A 9,694-nucleotide genomic window follows, 5' to 3' on the forward strand; every position below is an offset into this window, starting at 1 on the left:
GAAACGTGTTGATTTTTACAAAGCTCATCGGTCTGAAAAGCAAGCGCAAAAAAAAAAAATAAATAAATAAGAAAAGAAAAGCGAGGTGTGCTCTGATTGGCCAGCTATCCAGAGCGTTGTGATTGGCCGAATACCTCAAGCATGTGACGGAAATGTTACACCCCTTACCATATTGTGATGCGTCCGACCGGAGCAACTAGACATAAACATTAAAACCCATTATAAACGGCATTTGTTGCGTCCAGTGGGGACAAAATTACGGATTATAATGACTTACTGTCTTTTTACGCGTTGCGCTGCATCGCGCCGCGTAAACATAAAACCAAACGAAGGAGCGTCCGGCGGGCTTGCGGCAACCACACGTCACGATCCCGGGCTTCATCCACGGTGAAAGCTGATCCGGCGATCCACAGCGCAAAGTTGATGTATTTCCTCAGCGACCAGCACGGATCAGCTCTAGGCATGACGAAGCGGATATCGTCCTCTTTTGGAAGGCCAAACAAAGTAGTTTCACTTTCATAACGAAACACAGCGCCTTCACGACATGGCAGCGGCGGCAACAACAATACTACAGCAAGAATAAAAGTCACGCCTTCTTTCTTTGCGTGAACATTTGGGCGGCGTTATGCAAATCTTCCCACATCGTGACGTAGATATGTGGGGGCGTGTTAGAACGAGCCGTTTTAGGTAGGCGTGGCTGACTCTTAACTTTTATAAAGAATATCTCTTTGGATTTGAGACTTTAGTCTTTACAACTTTACAGATCTTCTTTATACACCAAGAGCTTGTAACACTCCAAAGAGAAAGGAAAAATTGAAATCGCATCATATGACCCCTTTAACAATATTATAATATATAATATTTGTCAGAGTATGTTATGTCTAGTCTATCCGTTTAGCACAATTAATATTGCCCTAAAACTGACTAACAAAAAAGTGTCTAATAACCCTCAGATAGTAAAATAAGACAAAGTGGTGATAAAGACACAACACTAATGCAAATTAAAGTATTCTCAAATAATTTATTTCACACAGCCATATGCAGATTTGTATTCATTTCTTACTTTTAAAAGCTAGTGATGCCAATAGAATAAAATAATAGCCTAAATATGATCATTTAATTAATTATGATAACTAACGTCTGGGTCAGATGTAAAGCAGACATTACATTATGCCTTCAATTATAATTGTATGGAACCAGCTAGAGTCCATCAGTACTAGAATGACAATTGTGGTTGGAAACCATTAGGATTATATTAATGATGAAAGAGACCAGTTTTCCCGATGCAGTCTTGTGAATGAAGTCAGTAAACCTTTGGGTCTTGAGGATACCTGAGGATTCAGTTTTTGGAGTCTGATCAGGTGCCAGTTGTCTGAGGAGTTGATCCTGGACAGTTTGACTACAGGGCCGATATAGCTGCATAAAAAAAAATCACTCATATTGCTAATTTAATTGGCATCCTTCTCAAATCCATTTTGCATGGTAAATGATGTATATTAATTTTCAGCCTATAAGCGGACGACTCAATCATATATATATATTTTTTTTTGCTAAACATTATAGACATTAGAAGACATTGAAGACATTATATAGGCTAAGATAAAATTGTTGTTCTGAAATATGTGTTTTAAAAAGCCTTTTTTCAAGTGCAATGCAAAATAATGGTTATAAGCAACTAACACAGGTTGGTGACATTTTCTAAAATGAACTACTGCAATCAACACTCTGGCAACACTACAAATTAAACCACTACATGTGATGCACTCTATGATGCAACATTCTTACTTCCCATGTCAAGCATTAAATAACAAGGCAAATGAAAGGATTATTTCCTCCTACAGTTTAACTCAAGGGCTGACCGCAGTGCACTGACCATGTTCCGCATAACGCTCCTGCTGTGTGCGTTTGTACCCGGTTTAGCCTACTTATACTAGCCTACTGAACTTGCGTAAAAATTATATTCTAACTTTTTTCTTTTTTACAATTGAGTAACCTACGTCTTATCAGTGTATGCTAAATAGCCTACCGTAAAGTGCATTTACGCTATTCGCAATTCGCCGATTACCCCAAGCAAGCAGCAGAGGATTCACATCGTCATTTTGACTCGCGCCACACGCCTCTTTGAACTTGAGGCAGTTTGGATGGATTTTAGATTTCCCCAATTTTTAGGGTAAGGCATTATACTACACACCATTTGATTATATTGTTAAATTAATATATGTCAAAACACACGTGATCAGATTGGGAGGAAAAGTAAACTTGACGTAAAGGTCCTCAAAATAAATCGAAAATGATAACAATTCAAAGCTTGTTAGAAGGTGTTTCAAAGCTGGAATTAAGTAAAGAATATGGGCCTGTTTAATGCAAGGTAGTATATTTTCAAAGTGTAAAAGCTTTTCTCATTTTTACTTGATTAAAGTTGTTGCTGTTCTCATATTCGTGCAAAAAGATGATGATCAAACTGTTCATTAGTGTCCATAAGCAGAGGTTAAAACAATAACAACAGTAACAATAGTTATAAAAAAACCGCAATGGGCTGGTTTACAAAAATATAGGAAGAAGGTGTTGTTCACCACAACTGTGCTACTCACATGACCAGTAGTGATGTCCGGTTCGCGAACGAATCGTTCAATTTAACCGGTTCTTCTTAGTACTGTGAAGTGATGAACACGAGCAGAGCAGCATCCGTGCAGCAAGCCGGATAATGAACGTACACACCCACTGCTGGAGCGGTTCTCGTTCTTGAGTCAAGAACCGGTTGCATTGGTTTTCGGATCACCGGTACACTCAACCGAGAACCGTTTCTTTCGGACACGTCCGATTTGAGAACCGATGAGCTGATGCTCGTTCTCGAGTCAAGAACCGGTTGCATCGGTTTTCGGATCACCAGTATACTGAACCGAGAACCGTTTCTTTCGGACACGTCCGATTCGAGAACCGATGAGCTGATTCTCGTTCTCGAGTCGAGAATCGGTTGCATCGGTTTTCGGATCACCAGTACACTGAACCGAGAACCGTTTCTTTCGGACACGTCCGATTTGAGAACCGATGAGCTGATATTGGTGTCATTACGTGATGACGTAAAAGAACTGGTGAACCGTTTTTTTTTAACCGGTTCATTGAAATGAACTGTCCGAAAGAACCGGTTCGCGGAAAAGAACCGGACTTCCCATCACTAATGACCAGAGGTGGACAAAGTAACTCCATTACTTGAGTGAAAGTATAGATACTGCTGGTCAAATATTACTCCATTACTCCAAAAGCTCATTCTGATTCTGATTACAAGTAAACGTTGTAAAGACAGATTTTTACTGAAGTAAAAGTACAGAAGTACTTGCTTTTAAAAGTACTTAAGTACCAAAAGTAAATTTCCTTTTTTCTTGTGTTTTTCTCCTTTTCCATCTCTCCAATCCTATTCTGCTCACAGGTGATTGGAGATTAGTTTTTTGTTCTCACTTTGTTGCAGTTTGCTGATTTGCTGATCTGTTTTTGCTTTTCAGATAAAAGAGTGGTTTCAGTTTAATATGTTGCAGGTTCGTTTATTGGTAATAAATAATTGATAATAAATAATATTGATGATAATATATCATAAAAAAAATATTGGGCTTGTTTTGGACTTGTTTTTTAAGCCGCGGTTGCTTATTTATCTTGCGAGCGTTGGCAACAGTGGTTGCCAACTCACACGCATTTGGCGTGAGACACGCTTTCAGGCTCTGTCTCACGCTCTCACACTGCCCATGTAAATCTCACGCCAAATTGGCAGCTCTGCTTGTGATATGAAACAAAGTCTCGGCTTTCAGATTTTGTAAGTTTTAATACGAAATTCAAACAATAAATACAGTTTTGGCGCACTTAATGTGGGGCAATTCGTTGTAGCGCCTCAGTTAAAGCCAGAGCCATTGAAAAACAGTTGCGACATGACTCTTTGATCTCGCCGGCGTCGCCGCCACGCGGTCACGTGGTTAAACAACCCAGCGCTGTCAATTTGAATGGGTTTAAGCAGGATAAACGACAACAGCTTCACTACACAGGTCTTTGCAGCAACTTTTGGTAAACATTACAGCATATTATCATGCATTGATTATTACTTCGATTAAATTTACTGTATCATTTTATTCTGTAGAGTGATGAGAGGCAACATTAATATGTTTTTCTTGTATTTAACCTTCAGGAATTCCTTACTTATAATGTGACCATACACCTTAACTATTTTTAGTTAAATAAATGTTCTATATTTTAGTTCAATAATATTTATTTAATATTTTGAGGAGATCTTTTGGTACTAAATGCTATTTGTGCAATAATTATGGTCCATTAATGACTTAAAATGTTTTTTTCTAATATTTCTACTACTTATATTACAATTAGTGTAGTATTTAAGGTTAAAATAGAGAAAAGGGTTTTAAATTCCTAAGCAAAGAGGCAAATTAGAGTCATTTTGTGGTCAGGAAAAAAAAATTCATTTGTAATGCCATGTTTTACCCACTAGGTACATATGGTTCTTTAATAAATATACATGTATCTATTTCTCAAAAGAGTATTGCAGGTCATACCTGCTTACTTATTCTTAAGTTTTGCATTTGAATAAATGTTTAGACGTGAAACACTATTTTTTAAAATCCGAAATTAATAACTTGCATACTTTTTTATTTTTTATTGATACTCGTATAAGTGTACACGCAATTGGATATTAATGGATGCAAGCAAATATTGAATTTAAGACAAGAAAAGTTTAAAATGGTGCTGAAAAAGGCATTCAACAAAAGATTTGTATCCCCTTACATGTACAATACATATGAATTGATATTGAATCGAGATCGAACCGCCCCTTAAGTGAAGTTAAAGTCATAAGTTTCCAGAAAAAAATTATACTCAAGTAAAGTACAGATACTCAAAAAGTGTACTTAAGTACAATACTCAAGTTTACCAAAAACAAATTCACACAAAGTCTGGTGTCACCCACTCACGTCTGAGTGAGTCTACAATCGCTCTCCCTTCTCTCTCACTCCCTCCGCCACAGACAGTCCCTATCCAGAAATAATTTTCAAAATCTTCCTACCTTGTTTTGTTGATTGATCAGGGATGTCACCAAAGAATGATTGCCCGCGGATTCTTCACCATTAACTGTTGGGGAATTAACAGTTAAAACCCAAGGACCAGATATGATGAATGAATACCAGGAGTCAGAGATTCGATCAAAATGAAGAAAATTTACTGAAGAAGATAGTTTGCAGTTTCATCAGCAGAAGTCAGCTTCAACACTTGCGATGGAGTTCGTGGCCGCTCTGCCTTACATTACAGAAAAACCACTAGTTATACCCTAACAGAGGATTCTAATTGCGTCAATACATAAGTCAGCAATATTCTGATTGGTTCCAAAACCTAGATAAACTTAGACAAGATCCACATATGGACGTAAGCACTCCAAACATATCTCCAACTGATTGGGCAGACGTCAGCGATCAGGGATCATACAAAGTAGGTGTCTTCCAGACACCTATTCTTGACCAGGATGACGGCAGCTGGCAGAGACAGTCTTCTAACACAGAGAGAGATAGCTACCAGCACACACACATACCCACAGAGCACTTATCAGAATTTTATCAGTATGGTTCATTACACACACACTATGCAAGTCTCAGTGCATTTCATACATGCATATCTTTACATATTTATTCGTGTTACTATTACTATTCACCTGGACAAAACTTCGGCGCGTAACTCACCCCGCACCGTTTGTCGTAGACCCATGAATGAGGTGTCAAATCGTGAGGCTTATTGAGGAGAGGTGTGCTATGACTTTAAGCAATTGGGTGTACGATGTTCATACAGTGGGCGAAAAAGTTGCCCCATAGACTTAACATTGGCACACAATTTGTGACATCATATCTTTGGATCAGAGAGACATAGAGACTTGGGGGTGGGTTCTTTTGACTCGGCCTATCAAGCAGCCCATATGTACTAACATAACATAACTTCATAACCACGCCCCAGCAACCATATAACAACACTTACAAGCTGTATCTCAGCACCAGAGCACTATAGAAACACTGGGTCAGGCTTTTTGGTGTCAGACTGGCAAATAGTCTTTAAATATCACCCCATAAACTGTATAACCACACCCTAGCAACCATGCCACAAGGCGCTTTCACACGGCGTAGTTCTAGGAACTAACCAGCAGGCTCGTTCCAAGAGAACCAATTTCTCCCTCGGGCTGTTTTCCTGGTTGCATCTACACCGGCAGCAGGAACTCTGAAGCGGCCAATAGCAGGGTTGCCAACTCTCACGCATTTAGCGTGAGAAACACGCTTTCAGGCTCTGTCTCACGCTCTCACACTGCCCATGTAAATCTCACGCCAAATTGGCAGCTCTGCTTGTGATATGAAACAAAGTCTCGGCTTTCAGATTTTGTAAGTTTTAATACGAAATTCAAACAATAAATACAGTTTTGGCGCACTTAATGTGGCGCAATTCGTTGTAGCGCCTCAGTTAAAGCCAGAGCCATTGAAAAACAGTTGCGACATGACTCTTTGATCTCGCCGGCGTCGCCGCCACGCGGTCACGTGGTTAAACAAACCAGCGCTGTCAATTTGAATGGGTTTAAGCAGGATAAACGACAACAGCTTCACTACACAGGTCTTTGCAGCAACTTTTGGTAAACATTACAGCATATTATCATGCATTGATTATTACTTCGATTAAATTTACTGTATCATTTTATTCTGTAGAGTGATGAGAGGCAACATTAATATGTTTTTCTTGTATTTAACCTTCAGGAATTCCTTACTTATAATGTGACCATACACCTTAACTATTTTTAGTTAAATAAATGTTCTATATTTTAGTTCAATAATATTTATTTAATATTTTGAGGAGATCTTTTGGTACTAAATACTATGAGTGCAATAATTATGGTCCATTAATGACCACTTAAAATACTTTTTATAATATTTCTATTACTTATATTACAATTTGTGTAGTATTTAAGGTTAAAATAGAATAAATGGGTTTAAATTCCAATGCAAAGAGGCAAATTAGAGTCATTTTGTGGTCAGGAAAAAAAAATTCATTTGTAATGCCATGTTTTACCCACTAGGTACATATGGTTCTTTAATAAATATACATGTATCTATTTCTCAAAAGAGTATTGCAGGTCATACCTGCTTACTTATTCTTAAGTTTTGCATTTGAATAAATGTTTAGACGTGAAACACTATTTTTTAAAATCCGAAATTAATAACTTGCATACTTTTTTATTTTTTATTGATACTCGTATAAGTGTACACGCAATTGGATATCAATGGATGCAAGCAAATATTGAATTTAAGACAAGAAAAGTTTAAAATGGTGCTGAAAAAGGCATTCAACAAAAGATTTGTATCCCCTTACATGTACAATACATATGAATTGATATTGAATCGAGATCGAACCGCCCCTTAAGTGAAGTTAAAGTCATAAGTTTCCAGAAAAAAATTATACTCAAGTAAAGTACAGATACTCAAAAAGTGTACTTAAGTACAATACTCAAGCTAATGTACTTAGGCTGCGTTTACACTGGCACAAAACAAATCCGATCTTTCGCTCACATCTGACACAGATCGGAATTTGTTGCACAAGTGTAAACACAAAAACCCGCACGAGATCCGATTTTTTTGCATCCGATCTGAGCCACTTCCAAATGTGGATTTTAATCGGATACACATCTGATATCTGGACATCCGACCTACGTCTAAGCACACATATCCGATTCTCCACAGAAGCTCATAAAGATTTTTAATGGCGTTTTAATGCCGGCGTGCTGTATGCGCTCGCATTTTATTGAGATGGAAACTTTTTATAGGTAAGAAATTGCACATTCAGGAGCTGGTTTTCAACCCCCGCCCCGTGAATTTTGAAAATACAACAGCTAAAAGCTACATATATTTCTCAACAATGAGGTGATAACTTAGCAGTTTTTGTAATTAAACCGACAAGCTTGTTTCCAATGCTTCACTAACGCTCGTTCTCTCTCTCTCTCTCTCTCTCTCTCTCTCTCTCCTTAATTCGAATTCATTTCAATAAATATCATCTTTATTTCACTAAAGAATTCTACCTCTAACGAGCTGTAGATAAAATAGTCTAACAAATTAAAATTACTGTTATTTTCCGGTCTTTATCCGTTCAGTCAGATTTTGTTCAAAGTCAAAACATTCATAACAGCCGTTGTCCATGCTGGCAAATAATAATGGCCATTCGACGTGAATTATATAAATAATTTTAACGGACATTTAAAAGTCGAGGGTCTACCATGTGCATAGTAAAGCGATCACTGCAGACAATCCTTTTGGGTGGGAATTCATGTAAACACAGATATCGGATACCAGTCGTGTCTAAAGTGAATGTAAACAGCCGTGCCAAAAAATCGGATATGGTCAAAAGATCGGATCTGTGCATTAAGACTTGCAGTGTAAACGCAGCCTTAGTTACTGTCTGCCTCTGCACATGACCCTGTAACATTACACTCCTTTATTCTTTAAAGTTTTAAAATATGATAGATTCTGCTTTAATTTTAATATGGGGTTCAAACAAATATATATTTGTTTTATTATATATTTGTTGATATTTAGAACAGAAGCCAAATATGAATTTACATTGGCATGATTTATAAGTTGCAACAAATGAAATGAGCACAATATAAATGGTTTATAATGTGTAGAATTGTGGTCTATATAAAAGAAACATTAATTTACCACCATTGTTCACCACAGGGTGATGGTATACATCAGGCAGTTAATGTATTCATTTACTTTTTTGACAGTACAACTGGTCATAAAAATGTAAAACTGCTTACTTCTTAATTTTCTGACCACACATGACTTTTGTACACTGAAAAAAGTGTTTCAAGCAGTACTTCGTCCAATTAATAATTTACCATTATTTGTTTTATTTTTCAAGTAATATTTTTTTAGTTCAAAACATTGATAAATATAAATATTTTTCATTAAGAGCTAAACTAAGACATTTTTTTTTTGACGAATGTAAAATATCAAGGTTAGATTAACTTAACATTATTAAGTTTATATCATGACCACGCCTCCTCACACTGGTGCTGCGAGTCCGTTAACGACACCATTTTGTCACTGTGTGATTGTGTGTGAATTCAACGAGCTGTGGATGAGAAGGTGGAAATTTTGTTTTAGATAAGTTAGTTGTATGGACGTTATTTTCCACCATTTACCTTTTATCGCTCTTTCTTTTCCTCGAGAGACTGTTTGTGATCGGCGAAAATTGTTGATTGTCTCTAAACAACGGGACATTTCTCATCCCTTAGCTAACCTTAGCTAGCTTTTCTCACGCGCCTGCAGCGGACAGCTTGCTGACCCCGGACCAGCGAGGTCGACCAAGATTATTTTCGTCTTTTTCTTTTTCGCTCGATGTTGTTTATGAGGAGTGTAAGTTAATTTTACTCATACAGCAGCCGCGATTGCAGCGGAGGAGAGACGACGTGCTAATATGGTGAGTGCAATAATTTAACGACCACGTTTAATAGGTTGTTTGCAATCTGATGCGATTCTGATGACGCGCGAAATGCAGCTGGAGGGCAGGAACCAGGAAGTGATTTTTCACCATAGAAATCACTAGCAGAAACATCTCGGTTACGTATGTAACCTTGGTTCCCTGAGTAGGGGAACGAGATGCTGCGATGACGTCATTG

Source organism: Sinocyclocheilus anshuiensis, unplaced genomic scaffold, assembly GCF_001515605.1.
Source record: "Sinocyclocheilus anshuiensis isolate Anshui unplaced genomic scaffold, SAMN03320099.WGS_v1.1 scaffold2090, whole genome shotgun sequence".
NCBI lineage: Eukaryota > Metazoa > Chordata > Actinopteri > Cypriniformes > Cyprinidae > Sinocyclocheilus > Sinocyclocheilus anshuiensis.